The 17,428-nt window shown below is 27.7% G+C and overlaps 1 long non-coding RNA gene across 1 annotated transcript; it reads left to right on the top strand.

Annotated features, from left to right (window-relative positions):
* Positions 1–3,308: 3,308 nt before the first annotated feature.
* Positions 3,309–4,680, top strand: LOC130677372 (uncharacterized). The gene is made up of 2 exons (XR_008991586.1): positions 3,309–3,945; positions 4,360–4,680. It is a non-coding gene; the product is annotated as an uncharacterized LOC130677372 (long non-coding RNA).
* Positions 4,681–17,428: the final 12,748 nt, after the last annotated feature.

Genomic DNA, 17,428 nt, shown 5'->3' with positions numbered 1-17,428 from the left:
GACAATAAATTAAGTTATCTATTATTAACTATTTATATTAATAATATATATTAGGGTAATGGCACACTTAATGAAATTAGCATGTCATTTGATTAGATTAATAGGCTATTGACATGAGAGATAACGCTGAAATTAAATGTCACAGTATTTATTTTAATTAGGATATAATTAATTAGTTTTAGGTTTGTTTGTTTTATGCTCTGGGATCTGAGGGCGATAACTTGGGTTCTGGGGGAGGTTAGGCAGATGATTGGGTGTGTTTTGGAAAGTAAATTTAACGAGCTACAAATTTTAATCAATAAGTTTTTTTGAAATTTTTGATAGTTTTTGAGTTATAAGCCTATACCCGCATGAAAAAACTTTATATGTGAAAACATATATGATAGAATATATGAATATTATCATGTGATATATTGTACAATATATAAAATAATATTTATATTTTTGCCGCATTAAAATATGATAATATATCGAAAAAAAATATATTGCTAGAATATATTGTCAATATATTTATCAATATATGACTTTTTATGTATGTTTTGCATATATATTTTAATATATCTTTTTTATATTGATATATTATATTGAAAGTAGTATATTAATTAATATATAGTATTTTTTATATATGTTTTCCAATATATTGCAAAATATATGGTTTCCAATATATTGTAAAATATATGGCACTTTTTTTACTTTTCTTAGGTTATTGCCAGTAAATATAAGGTCAATGAAAAGAAGGAGAAAAAATAATAAATTTGACTTTTTTTTTGTGGAATTGTGTAGAAATTGAAAAAGTATCTTGAAAAAATAAAATTTTCAATATATTGCGAAAAATATAAGTTTTAATATACTGGAAAAATATAATTCCAATATACCGCGAACCATATATTTAATCATATAAATTCTTTCATATATAATCAATTATATAGAGACCATATACCACTAATTATATGAGTCAAAATATATGGATATATATATCAAGTTTATTATATTATACTTATAAGTTATATATATACTATCCATATATGATAAGAATATATTGAGCATTATATGAGATAATATATATAGAAAAATACGAAACATTATATACAAGTAAATATATTATGATAAATATATAATCCAACATATGTAAAAAACATATATTTTTCAATATAGATATTTTTGCCGCTATATATTTATCACATATTCACCAGATATATTTTTATATACTTTTAACAATATATAGCTTTTCCATGCGGGTATAGATAAAAAGCATCTATAGATTTTGGCAAAATTTGATTTTTTCTAGAATTGGACTGAGTGTATTGCGGCGAAAAAGGGGGTAAAAGGAGTCGGAGGGAGTTCGAAAGTTAGGAAATATTCTGGGCTTTAAATTTGTAATGATAAGTTTTTTCAAAAATTTCGATAGTTTTTGAGTTGTAGGCTTATATAGATAAAAAGTATTTGACTGCAATCAGTCAAATTTTGTAGAAGTTATAGCTATTCGGAAAAATAAATACATTTTTTTTTAAAACTCACAACTTTTTTTTGAGTTGGGTAAAAAAAATTTTAAAATTTTCTGAAAAATAATTTTAATGGGGTAGAAAAGTAAAAAACATTTTAGCCAAATCGAAAGGGGTCAGGTTCAAAAGTGGTCGATTTGACGTGGAGCGCCCCATATACATTAGGGTGGGCCGAAAATCCGTTTTTTTTTAATTTTCATTATTAATATCAAAAATACTTTTTCTTGTACAAAAAAAAAATTTTTCGGAAATAAAAAAAAATTTTAGGTCGATATCTTAGGCTCGCCAAATCCCGTTAAAGTTAGAAGTTGTTTAAAAATTTTTTTTCCAATTTATTTTGATCGGAAATTTAATTCTCTATAAAAAAGGTCCTATAATAAAATTACGTGAAGTTGATAGTTACTCAGATAATTGCAATTTTGCTCTAAAAAATGAAATTTTTCAAGATATTATTACACTTTCAGGGTAAAAAATTAATTTAATCATAAAAATTTCATAGAAAATTCAATTTTCTACAAAACAGACCTAATAAAAATTTATTCAAAGTTGATAGTTACAAAGATAATAGCAATTCTTGGTGAAAACCACTAAATAACGAGAAATGTAATTATCTAAACATAAAACTGCCAGTTTCTGAATAACTACAAATTTCGAGTTTTTACCAGAAGACCAAGTTTGTAAGAAATTTGATTTTCTACGAAATTTTTATGATTAAATTAATTTTTTACCCTGAAAAAGAAATAATATCTTTAAAAATTTCATTTTTTAGAGCAAAATTGCAATTATCTGAGTAACTATCAACTTTACGTAATTTTACTATATGACTTTTTTTATTAAGATAAGTTTTTTCAAAAATTTTGATAGTTTTTGAGTTGTAGGCTTATATAGATAAAAAGTATTTAACTGCAATCAGTCGAATTTTGTAGAAGTTATAGTTACTCGAAAAAATAAATGCATTTTGTTTTAAAACTCAACTTTTTTTTGAGTTAAGTAAAAAAAATTTGAAAATTTCCTGAAAAATCATTTTAACGGGGTAGAAAAGTAAAAAACATTTTAGCCAAATCGAAAGGGGTCAGGTTCAAAAGTGGTCGATTTGACGTGGAGCGCCTTATATACATATTTATTTACTTACACGCTGAAAAAAATAATGGTAATACTTGCCATCTTAACGAAGTAACTATTCCCATCCCCACATTTTAATGATTCTCATTCTTTTATGTCAACTTTTCCTATCGGAGATGGTAAGCATTCTTGTTTAGATAGTAACTATTTTTATCCGTAATGATAATCATTACTTTCTTAGAATTATCGGTAATATTAATTATCCCGGGTCAAAAAATTAGATCTGTTTTAAAATAAATGATAAATTCAAATATTTTTCCTTTAATTCAAGTTTATAAATCGTATTTATTTTATATAAGAATTTAATCTGTTTTTGCCCGTACTATTCCTTATCCAGGCTAATATCAGACTTATTTTCGTATGATATTTAGTCTGTTTTAAATCGCGTTTAGACTAAAAACAGACTTTTTATTATAATTATTGGCCTGTGTTCAATTGTTTTTAAGGACAAATACAGGACTTTTTATAAATATAAATAATAATAATAATAATCTAGAATTATAAATTTATTTTGATTTTCTTGGTATTTGAAATATGCTAATGCGCTTCCATAATAAAATGTCACAGAGAGAAAATGTTGGCTCGAAACCTACCAATTTTTACAATGCTGTCGACTAAACTTGAAACAGGGAGTAAAGCATCCAAAAAATTATCGTGCTTTTACAAAAAATGATTATACACGGAAAAAAAATTCGACGAAAAATTCCAATATTACTATCGTAATCCTGGACTATACTTTTATTATCTGTAACATTCAAATATATGATACGAAAATTTACAGTTTTTAAAAGATTTTTTACTATTCACTATCGTAATTTCATTAAGAGTTTATTGTAATCAATTCAATAAGAAATATTACAATGTTACTATCGTAAATAGTAAAAGAATAAAAAATAAGATTTAATTATACTATTTATTCTTTTATTCTTCCTTTTAATTTACAGTGCTGCCTCTATGTTTTTACAATACAAGCTACAAAAATTACGATAGTTGGATTGTAAATTTTCTGAAATGGTATAGTATATGCCATCTGAAGCGTTTACGTATGAAAGACAAGTGTTGTCACAAACCATGATGTGATGCTTGTATGAGTGTATATATATATATAAATACAAATGATGACATCTACTTTGTCTGTATTATTTGTGGTTCAACTATATATATTTATAAATCAGTTCATCTTTATCCACAGTGTAGTGCAGAAATAGAGGTTATTATTCATGACGTTTTTCGGACAATTGTAAATAAGAAATTTAAAATAAAAACTGTACTTTCGTCATTACAAACCTACATAGATTGTGGAATATAATAATTTGGTGGTGTAAGTATAATTATTATTATTCAATTTTTATTAAACTTAATATTCTGTGGGTATATCGTATGATCCTGAAGTTGGCAGATAATTAGTAATTTTCGGATTTTTTTTTTCACCAAAGAAATTACAAAAAAAAAAAAACTAAAAAAATACACATGTAGAAAATTTAAAAAACTATGGGTGCAATTTTTTTAAATATTTTTTTTTTAATTATTTATCGTCTAAAAAAAAATCCAAAAATTATTAGATATCTGCTAACTTCAGTATCATGTATATCGTTCGTTTTAAAATCATTTATCTGGACAAGAAGTTTATTTTTATAAACAATTTAGTAGTATTTTGTGGTCATAGGATAAATGATTCTAAATGAATGAAAATTTATTTTTTCTAATAAATTCAATTCTCCTAATTTTGTTACAGGATAATCTTCATTTGTCGACAATGAATAATTTTACCCGGCTTTGCGAGAGGTAAAACATTTCAATAACCTCAAATTATGGACATTCAACATTTCTTTATGATACTGAAGTTAGCAGACGCCTAATAATTTTTGGATTTTTTTAAAAATGATAAATTATAGAAAAAAAGTATTCGAAAAAATTGCACCTATGGTTTTTTTAATTTTCTACATGTGCGTATTTTGAATACAAATAAATGAGTTATTTATTCATAAATTTTATATATACCAAAAAAATATGTTTGAAAAAATATTAAATAAATGTTTTATTATTACTACTTCAACATGTTTTATTTTTATTTCGAGATTGTATTTTCCTTCTCAATTTAACTGTTAAAAAAAAAAAAAAAAATTCCAAATGATAAATTTTTCTTTTTTATTAATTATAAGTTCTACTTTTTTAAGAAAATATATTTTACTCCATTGACTTCTAATTATTATTTTATATTTAAAGAAATTCTACATTACCGACTCATTCATTTTACGATAGTTGTATTAGAATTTATGTTAACACAACTTGTATAATTTACTCTATAGTATCTGATTTTTTCTTTCTGGTAGTAGTATAAATTATAAAATAAAAATTACGATAGTCTATTGTAAAAATTATTATTGAAAACTTATAGTCCAGCGTTACAATACTATATAATGAAAATTACGATAGTTAAATCGTAAAAAATCCGTGAATTTTTTTTCCGTGTACTGTATCACATTACTTATTACACGCGAGAAACTTATCGATGAGCTTCAATATCAATTCCCGTGCCAAATGCCAAAAGGGCGTGTTACAGCAGTTAGATAGGGTTCCATGTCAAAAGGGCGTATAAAAATTTTTTTTTTGCCATTTTGTTTAGAATCGCTCGAAACGTAAAGATCTGCAGAAAAAAAATTTTTGACGTACTATCGCCAAAAGGGCGTATATCTTTAGATCTTTGTATCTAAAGATATACGCCCTTTTGGCTTTGGAAATTTTTTTTTTATTTTTAGGCTTAGAACATGTTTACAAAACGATTGGCATCAAAAAAAAAAAAATTATACGCCCTTTTGGTTCTTCAAAGCCAAAAGGGCGTATAACTTTTATACGCCCTTTTGGCATTCAGCACGCGAATTACTTCCATACATGATAATAATTTTGATGCAGCATGATAATTTTTTATAAGAGCATAGTAATTTTTTGGATACTTTACTTTCTGTTTCAAGTTTGGTCGACAGCATAATAAAAACTGGTAGATTTCGAGCCAACATTTTTCTCCGTAGCACAAGAATTTTGATGTTTTCTTATGCCAAAATATTTTCAATTTTATCCAGTAAATAAGAGAAAATTCTTGACATTTTAAGAGTTGTTTTATCACTTTTATTCAATGATATAAATATTCAATGAAGACAACTAAAAAATTAAGCTGTCAAATTTTCATTAACTGCCGACATTTTTAAACAAAAGATAGTAAATAAATAGTAAATAAAACATAATCAATTCTGCAACTTAATATTTTTTCATAAATATTGCCCATAAATAAAAATTTTATAAGTCCATGATTTAATCTAGTTTTGTCCTTGTAAATTTTCAGAACTAAAATTTTTTAAAGTTCACGAATTAATCTAATTTAGTCTGCTCGTAACGTGTTTGTTTTTTAAAGTAGCAGGTCGAAAACAGCTTAAAATTTTCATACAAGATCAAAATCAGATCAAATAGTCCAATCAGACTAAAATCAGGTCAAATTTTTCAGTCCGGGTAGATCAAAAACAGATTTAAATTTTTATCGAAGTTCAATAACAGACCAAGTAGTCCAAATACAGTCCAGTTAGACTAAAATCAGATCAAATTTTTCGACCCGGGGAATAAACATAAAAGCATGATAATGATTATCATGGTATTGATTATCATGATTATCACATACAGATGGTAATCATTCCCTATTGCAAGATGGTAATAGTTAGCATTTTTTTTTCAGCGTGTATAACTTCATTCTCTTAAATTTGATTTGGAAACGAAAAGTGGCTAAAATGACAAAAAAATTTTTCCAAAGCATCTACTTTCAAAATGATGCTGATAATTTAAAATCAGCTGCTTCTCCAGCCAACATAGTAATGTCCGGAAAAATGGTTACTTTTAGACAACCCAAGGATTGTGGCGTCTTCATTTTCTCCAAAAAAATGACTATCTATCGTCTCATTCTCACTCATTGTAACAAAGGGTTCTATCATGTAAGAGGAAGTAATCCTAATGACTTCAAAGGTCTTAATGTAAGCAGTGTACAATGCAGCTATATGCATACATATTTTTCTACTTCAGCGGCGTAGCCTTATAAAAACTCTATTTACGTTTCGAAATTTCAAAAATTAATTACTTTTTATTTTTTGTAGATACAAAAAAAATTTTCTGTACTTTTATACGTGATTTTGTTTTCTCTACAACTTTTGTTTGAAATTTTTTCACGAATTTTTTGTTGTTTATGAAATATTTGCGAAAAATTTGTTTTCGGGGATGTCTTTAATTACTTTCCTCATTAACCCCTGGGTGATGACTTTTCTATTTTGGGGGGTAATTATAGGTGACATCATGGACCTTCAACCAAATTCGCACCAATTTTCGAGAAATGTCTTCTCTTTTCGGGTATCGACTGGACTGTAATTTCTGTCCCTTTCCCTCCCATAACCCACCGACCGTTAGTAATAATTCGATTATCCGTAACTATTAAACCAATCACCCAAAACCAACTTCATACATACGTTTTGGTTAGGAAATTTTCTGCTCTACAAATTTATCTCTGTATGTTTTTCAAAAATTTCAAGTAGCTTGCCAGATAATCACCAGTGAAAAATATCTAATGGATGCAATTAAACACTTATCGAATTGTGAAGTAAAAAAAATTATTGATGGGTTATTTAATAATATTTATAAAAAAATTCAAAGTAAGAGTAATAAAAAAATAAAAATAGTTATAGCTTGAGGTATAGTAATAAAAAATAAAACCTAATAGTTTGAAAGGATAACATTATTTATTTTATTTTTATTTATTGTTGAGATTCTTCAGTTTATTATATACATATATACATATATATGGATCGAAAATCGAGAGGTTCTAAATTGATGCTAGATTTTTTATGATGTTTGAATACGCGTATCTTTTGATGTCTGAGTAAATTTTCGTCTGTCGGCTGTAAAAATCGATACTTTTTTTTTTAAATTCCATCTGTTGAATTTTACAATCTTTTACAAATTTACGAGAATACTAATAATTTTTTTTTTTTTTAGTAAATATTTTCAATCTATATATATTTTTTTTTTCTTAATTAATTTTGAAAAAAAATGTTGAAATTAGAGAATTTAATTTTTTTATAAAACTCGTGATTTAGAGGATTGGAAGGAAAATAATTAAACGTAAATAAGTCCAAGCTTTTTTTTGGAAGTTATGAATTTTTGAAAAATAAATTTTTTGAATTTGTTCAGAAAATATTTTTTTCTAATTAATTAGAAGAAAAGTTATCATGGAAAATTGATTTAATGATTGAGAAATATGGGAGAGAAAAATCTGATTTTTAGAATGAGCACTTGGAAATTTTTTTAGTGCAATAACTTGAGACGTAATGAATTTTTGAAAATTTTAAATAAAAAAAAAAATTGATTCTTAAGATTTTTTGGGAAATTTAAATTTGTAGTAAAATATTTTGAACATAAATTTGTAAAAATATATCAACTAGACATGAAAACTGTAGAGAAAAATTTTACTCTAAAAATTAATATTTTATTTTATTGCTATTCAATGCAAAGAAACTTAAAGACTTTAAATTGAAAACTAATGACCGGAAAAGGGAGGGGGTACTTATCTCCAAGGTCAAGTGCAAGTAATGGTAACAGAAAGAGAGAGAGAGAGAGTTAAGACGACAGAATATCGGGGTAGGAGGTAAAGAAAATGTATGTAGGGGTATAAATTCTGATGACGTAGGTAGTAGTCAATAGGGACAAATTTCGCCAGCGAAAATCTCAACAGTTGCTCTTGTCCATCTGTTGAAAGTGCATATTTATTTTACCACGTGTTTCATAAACCGATTTTAAGTTGTGAATTCATACACTCAATATTTGAAAAAATCATCGATTTTTACACATCTGAGGTGAGTTAATTTTTAAATAATTTTTTCTATTTTAAAATTATTTTTTATACTGGTCACAAAAAATTAAGGGATATGTATGATAAAACTATATATCGTTAAAAATATATGAAAGAATAAATGGTCAATATGTGATAAATATACAGCAGCAAAAATATATACATGCCAGAATAAAAAAAAATATGTTAAAATATAAAAAATATATAAATATATACAAAATACCTACGTATTTTAGATTTGTATATAAAAAATATAGGGGGGGGGCAAAAGGGGGTACCTAAGGAGATACTAAGTTTTCGAGGACTAAAATACGCTAAATCTTTTTGTTTTTAGTGATATTCGAGGTAAATAGACAAAATTTTTAGCTGCCGTTAAAAAATAAAATTTTTATTTTTGGCGGGCAAAACGGGGTACCCTTAAAAAAAGTTGAAAAAAAAAAATTTCTGAAAATTGATCAAATTTTATTACTTGAATATTTTATATGTAATATATATGAAGAAAAATTACATTTCACATCATTGGTGGACACGAAGGCAAAAAAAAAAATTTTTGTGGGGCAAAGAGGCCTCCCTCCAAAAAATGATATTTTTTTTTTTTTTTTTTTAATTGTTTTCATTATTAAGAATGTATTTCTTTCTCCTGACAACTATTTTTGGTTTTATAATACTCAAGAAAAATTTTTTTAAGTGTAATAAATCGTTTCCCCTCGATTAGCTTAATTACTAATTGCTATTTAATGAAAAAAAACAATTCTGTATTTCTTATTTGTCATTATTTTGAACCCAAAAACTGTGTTTTTTGATTTTTTAGATTGCAGATTATTTTGCATTATTTAAAATATTTTATCAATAAAAAAATAAAATATTATTTTCGAATATTTTTAGTGGCCAAATTTGCCCCAGCTATAACAAATCAGCCGAAAAATGGATTAATGTATTATATTTTATTTAATTTGACGATGAAAATATAAAAGAATCATTTTTTAAAAATTTTCGGCTGGTCCATTTTGCCCTAGGTGTTATGGGTAAGGCTAAAAATTCGGAAATATATCAAATTTTTTTTAATTTAACGATAAAAATTTGAAAGAATCATTTTTTCAGGATTTTCGGCTGGTCCATTTTGCCCCAAGCGTCCTGCGTAGGGCTAAAAGTGCGCAAATATATCGGATTTATACTAATTAGACGAAAAAAAAAAATTTTTTTTTTCATAAAATTTTGAGGGTACCTCGTTTTGCCCCCCCCCCCCCCTTCCCCTATGTGAAAACATGATAATATTAAAAAATGCATGCATGTAAAAGACATAGATAACATTTTTAACTTCTTATTAAACTTTACTAAACAAGAAATCAACAAATATATTATTGACTTCAATTGAACAAAAATTTATCAACATTTTATGTACCGCTAAAATACTTGATAGTTATTTTGATTTCACTCGTTATTTTATAGGAAAAAAAAAAAAAAAAAAATTAAAGATAAAATTGAATCAATCCCGGATCGAAAAATTTGATCTGATTTTAGTCTAACTGGACCGCATTTGGACTAATTGGTCTGATGTATTTAAACTAGTTGATCTGTTTTTGAACTTTTATAAAAATTTTAAGCTATTTTTGATCTGCTGTTTTAAAAAACAATTGCGATACAGAAGGAAAAAACTAGATTAATTCTGGAACTTGGATAAATTTTGGTCCTGAAATTTAGCAGAGACAAATATAGATTAAATCGTGGACTTATGATTACTTTACTTATGTCTAGTAAAAATTTATAAAAAATATTCCAAATTCCAGATTGATTTCTTTTGTTTACTATTCACTTGGTGTCTTTTATTTGAAAATGTCGACAGTTAATAATTCTTTGACATCTTTATTTTTTAGTTGTTTTAATAGAATATTAATAATATTTAATGAAAGTTATAAAATTGCCATTAATATCTCAACTAAAATTTCTTTCATTCACTGGATAAAGTCAAAAAATATTCTGTCATTAAAAACCACATCAATATATTCCTCTGTGACATTGCATTTCGGAATAGCAAGAGTAATATAAAAAAATATTAAATAAACCCCTATATCTATATGTCCCCGAATTACTTTCCATGAGCAGTAAGTTTAATTGAAATTTATTCATTCGTATTATTTTCGATAAATCATGTAGTGATAAATGGAATAGTAATTAATTTTCTCCATAAATAGAAATATTAATTTTTTTTTTTCTTATTTTGTGAATTCAAATTCACTGCTTATATATAACGCTCTCAATCAAGTAAAGAATTAAAATAAAAAATCTGTCTATCGGTTGACCCTGCCGGCCAGCCCTAAAACTTCCCGCTGTTTTCGACGCGTTGTATCAAGTTCTAAAGCTGATCAAATTTTGATCTCTTTGAGCTCTTCGAGCTCAAAAATTTGTTAGGACGGTAAAACATATAGCTTTACTGAAAAATTATAATTTTTGTCAGACGATATCTTTGGAACGAATCAACCGATTTGGACGTTCTTGGTGGCAATCGAAAGGGCTCAACAAGACTTAATACTGAGTACATTTTAAGGTGAATCGGATGAGTGGTTTATAAGTTATACTCGAAAAACCAAAAACAAAAAAAAATTTTTATTTTTATTCTTCGTATAACTCGTAAACTACATGACCAATCTACCCCGAAATCTAATCAAGTCTAAGTTTTGGAGCCCTTTCGATTGCCACCAAGAATGTCCAAATCGGTTGATTCGTTCCAAAGATATCGTCGGACAAAAAAAAGATCACACACACACACACGCACACACACACGCGGACGTCCGGGAATAGTCAGAATAGATTCCTAGGACCTCAAAACGTCGACATCTGATAATAACTCGGTTTTCGAAAATCGGACCGAAACCACTAACTTCCCGAATTTTTGAAAATTTTCAATTTTCTTAGCGGGAAGTTAAAAACACCGTTTTTTACATTTTTTTCGGATATTTTATATATTAACGGTCGGATCTGAGTCAAAACTCATGTAAATCTTAATTTTGATTACTTAAATTGATTTCTTCCTGAATACACTTATTTTCTTAAGCATAATCATGGATAGAAATTTTAGAAATGCTTCATCATGAATTATTTTTGAATCTCAAATTTTGAAATTTTAGTATAAAACATAACTTGTTAGTGTTTGAAAAGCTGATAGAAAAACGTTTGCATACAAAAGCATTTTTGAGCTCGAAAACCTCGAAAATGGATTCACACTAATGTTTTCGAGCTCCTTGAGCGGGAAATTTTGGGGCTGACCCGCCGGGCCAACTGTTGCCCAGATTTATTCATTTTGCTATACGGCCGTGGTTTATTGAACAACTAACTTTTAAAAATCACATAAAAATTTATGAGTCTAGAGATCGCCCTCAAATTTTATGTTCAGTCTATAATTCCAATAGAGTATAAATCAAAATTGAAAATTATTCGATTCAATAAGTTGTCGAGTAAAATTAAAATTTTGAAATAAAACTAACCTGCTATTCTTTTTTATTCAGAATAACAAAAGATTTTGTTCTTTCATTAAATACGAAAAGAACCATGAAGAAGGCCAACATGAGATTAACCAACCAGGAGTCGAAAATCCAAAAAGCCGATCCCCAAATCAGGGAATTGATGTGGGATATTCGACTGAAGAACACCGAATCCCTAAAGGCATCACTGGAGAAAATCGTCGACATTGATGCCGTCTATGCCGACGACAGAAGTCCCAACCGATTCTGTGGTACGCTTCTTCATCTAGCCGTAGAAGTTGAAAATTTCGAAGCTCTCAAAATATTAATAGACCTTGGAGCAAATATTAATGCAGGCCCCCATCAGACCAAGAATACTATATTACATCAAGCCGTTGAATCCAATAATTATCAAATTGTTGAATATTTATTAAAAAATGGCGTTAATGTCAATATCCGATCGAAACAATATTTCATGCATTCTGGACAAACGGCATTGCACTTAGCTGTCCGTAATAGAGAATCGCCGGGTATTGTTCGATTGTTACTGGAGTACAATGCTAATGTGAACATCAGATCCACCGAAGGATCGACGCCTCTCATCAATGCTATCCGGAGGAGCAATGTCGATGCGATGCGTCTGTTACTTCGATTTGGGGCTGACATTAATTGGACTTGTAGAAATAATGGTGAAACGTTATCGATATTTGACGCAATCATGCAATCAACTAACGCTCATGATGTTTTATTTTGCTTGATTGAATTTCTCGTGAATAAAAATCGTGTTAATAATATCGACAATTTGCCGTTATTTAAGAGGCACTTGATACCCCATCAGTCGGTCAACTTGGGCACCCAATTAAAACTCGTTTTGACCCTCATTCAGGCGGGTATTGATACAAATACTGTTGGTGCAAATGATAAATTACTTATCGAATGTGAGAACGCATTAGTGCGTAATTCACATTTTATATTCATTATCAAGCAGCACATTGTACGGTTACTAGCCGCGGGATTTTATGTGTGTGAGGGTAACATCAAAGCTATTGAGGGAGAGTTTGATGATTATTTCGATGAGTGTCACATGGAAGTTACAAAAATGCAAAACGATAAGATTGCAGGCAGCAGTGTCAGCTTTCTGGATGTCTTGCATAAAGACTACCATTACTTGGCTGTTTGTTTAAAAAATACAAATTTCGATAAAAGTTTAGACTTCATCGTTAAATCTCTGGAGTACCCAATTTATAGCAAAATGATAATTTGGAAATTGCGGTCCATTTCATCTAGAATTAAGTACCTCAAATGTTCGGAGGACTTTTTGTATAATATTTTCTATGAATTGGGACTCTCGGACCCTTTTATTCGAAAATTGTATTTTTACTTGTCCAATGATGATTTAAATTTACTGTTCTGGTCTGTATAGAATTAGTGTGTGTATATTCGTAGTTTTAAATCCATGCTTTATGTAAAAGAGTTTTTTTAAAAAAAACTATAAATTGTATAATAAGTGATATATTTGAAGCTATTGTATATATTAGGGTATAGTATTGTATATGTATTATAGGATTATATAGAGATTTTTCGTATATATATGTGTGTACATATTTAAGATTTAAATGAATATCATTAAGAACATATTGTTATTATTAATTGAATTTTTTTATGTTTATTATTGGTAGTTAACGATTTTAAAAATTTTTTTCATGTTTATTGTAAGTTGAGTGATTCAGGTATGCACTTTTGGAATTTGTCATTTTTTTTATGTTTTTTAAAAAAAAATAAAAAAGAATAAATGAATGCTTTGTTTTTTAAGTTTATGATTTTAACGTCATGTACAAGTGTACTGTTAAATAAAAAATGTTTTATTAATAAAAAATGTAAATTTCGATTTCTTAAATTCTTTGCAAATCAATTTATATATATACATTTATTGACTAATATATGTTGTACATGTATTCGATTATATTTTATTTATAAGGTTAAATTTATTTTCATATAGTGTTATATATTTTACCATATCAGGAAGAGGTGGGTGGGGATTCTCAAGGAAATACTGAGTTTTCGGAGACTCAGATACATCGAATCTATTTTTAACTTCCCGCTGAGAAAATCGAGGATTTTCGAAAAATTCGGGAAGTTATCGGTTTCACCTCGATTTTCAAAAACCGGGTTTTCATCATATGTCGACGTTCGAAGGTGCTAGGATGCTATTCTGACATCTTTAGAGCGATGTCTGTATGTATGTATGTATGCTTGTGTGTGTGTGTGTGTGTGTGTGTGTGTGTGTGTGTGTGTGTGTGTGGATGTAAGCCTCTCATATCTTTTTGATGAATGAACCGATTTAGATGGTTCTTGCAGCATTCAAAAGATATCTTCTGAACTTAGATTTTCAAAAAAAATTTAGACCATTTAGTCAAATAAACTCTGAGATATTTAAGAAGTACGAAAAAAAAAAAAATTTTTTTTTTTTCATTTTTTTTGGATATTATGAAAACTGTTGGATCGATCAATTCCAAATTCTAATGAGCTCTAGAACTCGATGAAAGCTTTCGATTGGCACCAAGAACTTCCCAATCAGATAATCCGTTCAAAAGATATCGTCAACGAAAGAAATAGTAGAAAAAGGTTTTTTGCAAATATCGTCGGAACGACTAAACCAATCGTTCCCAAAATTTTATCAGCTCTTGACCTCAATAAAACACGTCGATTGCCACCCCAACCGTCTTAATCGGTCAATTCGTTTACGAGATATCGTTAATTAAAAAACCAGTGAAAAATCTTTTTTTTTTCAGATATCTACAGAAAAATTGAATCATTCGATTTCAAAATCTAATCAGCTCTAGAACTTAATAAAACGCCTCGATTGCCGCCTCAACCATCAAAATCGGTTAATTCGTTCGCGAGATATCGTGGGAGAAAGAAATGCTATAAAATGTTTTTTCAGAAAACAACGGCATACAAAAGTATTTTCGAGCTCGAAAACAGCGGGAAGTTTTGGGGCTGGCCCGCGGGGTTAACCGATAGACCGATTTTTTTTAATGATATCAAAAGAAAATCGAAAAAATTTACATCTACTAAAATAAGAAGAATTTTCATTTTTGGAAGACAAAATGGAGTTCCCTCTAAAAAACGATAAAAAAAAAATTTTTTTTGAAATTCATTAAATTAAATTTTTTTACAAGTTTAGTATGCTTTATCTATAAGATAAAGAAAAATTACATTTCGCATGATCATTGGATGCAAAAGAAGGGAAAACAATTTTCATTGTTTTTATTATGAAATCAAAGTCATTAACATTTTTCGATTGACACTTTCAATTTTTGAAAAAGTTTAATAAACATAATTATAAAAAATCGTTAAAAACCGAATTTATTATTTTTTTTTAATTTTAAGGGTACCCTATTTTGCTCTCCCCTCTTTAGACCAGTCATTTTACTCCTAGGCTACCTAAAACTCAATGCTATGTAAAATTAAATTTTTTCAAAAATTTCTAAAAATCGAAGGAAATAAAAAAATAAAAATGTACAAAAATCGGTGAATTGGAAATTTTGTTATTAACAAAAAACTAAAAAAAAAATAAATACCGCGTATCTTGAAATAATTTTTAAACCGATAAAATGCATCAAAATGCAATATGTAAATTGCGGGTATTGTAAAACAAATATCACAGATAATATAGAAAAAAAAAATTTACCCTAAATGTCTTTATTTATTTTATAAAAATGTTTTTTTATAAAATTTAATAAAACTAAGACGAGACATTTATCGACACAGTCTATAACGTTAAAGTGGCGCTGCTTTCGCCTAGGAGGCGTGGCTTAAATTCAAAACGCTAAAAACTCCAAGACTAAAATCATCAAAAAAAATAAATTTTTTTAACTTTTTAATACTATTGAATAAATATTTATAAATTCAAATACGTCAGTAAATAAATATTTATTCAATAGTATTAAAAAGTTAAAAAAATTTATTTTTTTTTATGATTTTAGTCTCGGAGTTTTTAGCGATTTGAATTTAAGCCACGCCTCCTGGGCGAAAGCAGCGCCACTTTAACGTTATAGACTGTGTCGGTAAATGTCTCGTCTTAGTTTTATTAAATTTTATAAAAAAACATTTTTATAAAATAAATAAAGACATTTAGGGTAAATTTTTTTTTTTCTATATTATCTGTGATATTTGTTTTACAATACCCGCAATTTATATATTGCATTTTTAAGCATTTTATCGGTTTAAAAATTATTTCAAGATACGTGGTATTCATTTTCTTTTAGTTTTTTGTTAATAACAAAATTTCCAATTCACCGATTTTTGTACATTTTTGATTTTTTTATTTCCTTCGATTTTTAGAAATTTTTGAAAAAATTTAATTTTACATAGCATCGAGTTTTAGGTAGCCTAGGAGTAAAATGACTGGTCTACTTCTTTACTCTGTAGTATTTAGTATAGGGAGTAATATATTTTGGCTGGTATTGATGGTATGTATAAAATTTGAATAGCATTATTTTACGTTAATTGAGAAATTAAATTCAATGTAGTGTCTTCTTTTACTTATAAAAGACACTTTTCTAACCATTCAACGCAAAAACTATTGCAACGTATTGAGTAGGAAGGGCTTCTGACACTCACCTATGCATATATCAGGCATGATCAGATATAACTTTTCCTGAATCATGCATGCATGATAAGTCATTCAGTTGTAGGAGACGGGGTTTCAATATTAGGAAAATCAATTTACAATCGTATAAGATATATTAGTTTACCAGAAGATAAAACAATAATAACTATAATGATATTGAAATAACTGAAAAGCGACGGTGAGAACCGAAATTACCAAAGTCAGAGACAAGTATGGTTGCGTTCAGTATGAACCAAGTTTTCCATCGTCAGAAAATAAGGAAAGTCAATTAAAAAAAAAAATATTTAAAATCTTACAGCAGTTACTCCAGCGAAAGAGATTCTCTGGATGCAGCATTTGCAGAAACTTATCCATCTCAAAGGCTAACAATAAACTATAGGGATAATATAAAAAATGTTTTGATTGAATGGCCCATATTAATGGATAGAACATTTATTATTCAACATGCGGATAATTTATTGAAAAAAAAAGTGTTCGATGTATGGCGATTAAATGTGAAAAAAAATTTAATAATGAATACGTTCATAAAGAACTATGTAAAAAAATGTCAGAAAGATGAAAACATAGATCGAATTAACAAAACAGTAAACATTTTGAAGGAATCGACTGAAATTTCGAACCAGTTGAAAACTGAATCTGCATTCGCATTATCAACTTTCCCTTTATTAATAGAATAATTCTCAGAGAACTCGAATTGTCTATTCCAGTTGGTTAACGTTAGTACTTGAAATATTTGTAAATATATATTGCTTAATTCGTTCCAGCAATATCGCCGGAGGAAGAAATATGGTAAGAAAAGGATTTTTGCGAATATCATTAAACCAATTGC

Source organism: Microplitis mediator, chromosome 11, assembly GCF_029852145.1.
Source record: "Microplitis mediator isolate UGA2020A chromosome 11, iyMicMedi2.1, whole genome shotgun sequence".
Classification (NCBI taxonomy): domain Eukaryota; kingdom Metazoa; phylum Arthropoda; class Insecta; order Hymenoptera; family Braconidae; genus Microplitis; species Microplitis mediator.
Note: the sequence above shows the minus strand (reverse complement) of the source record. Positions and strands in the feature narration are given on the sequence as shown.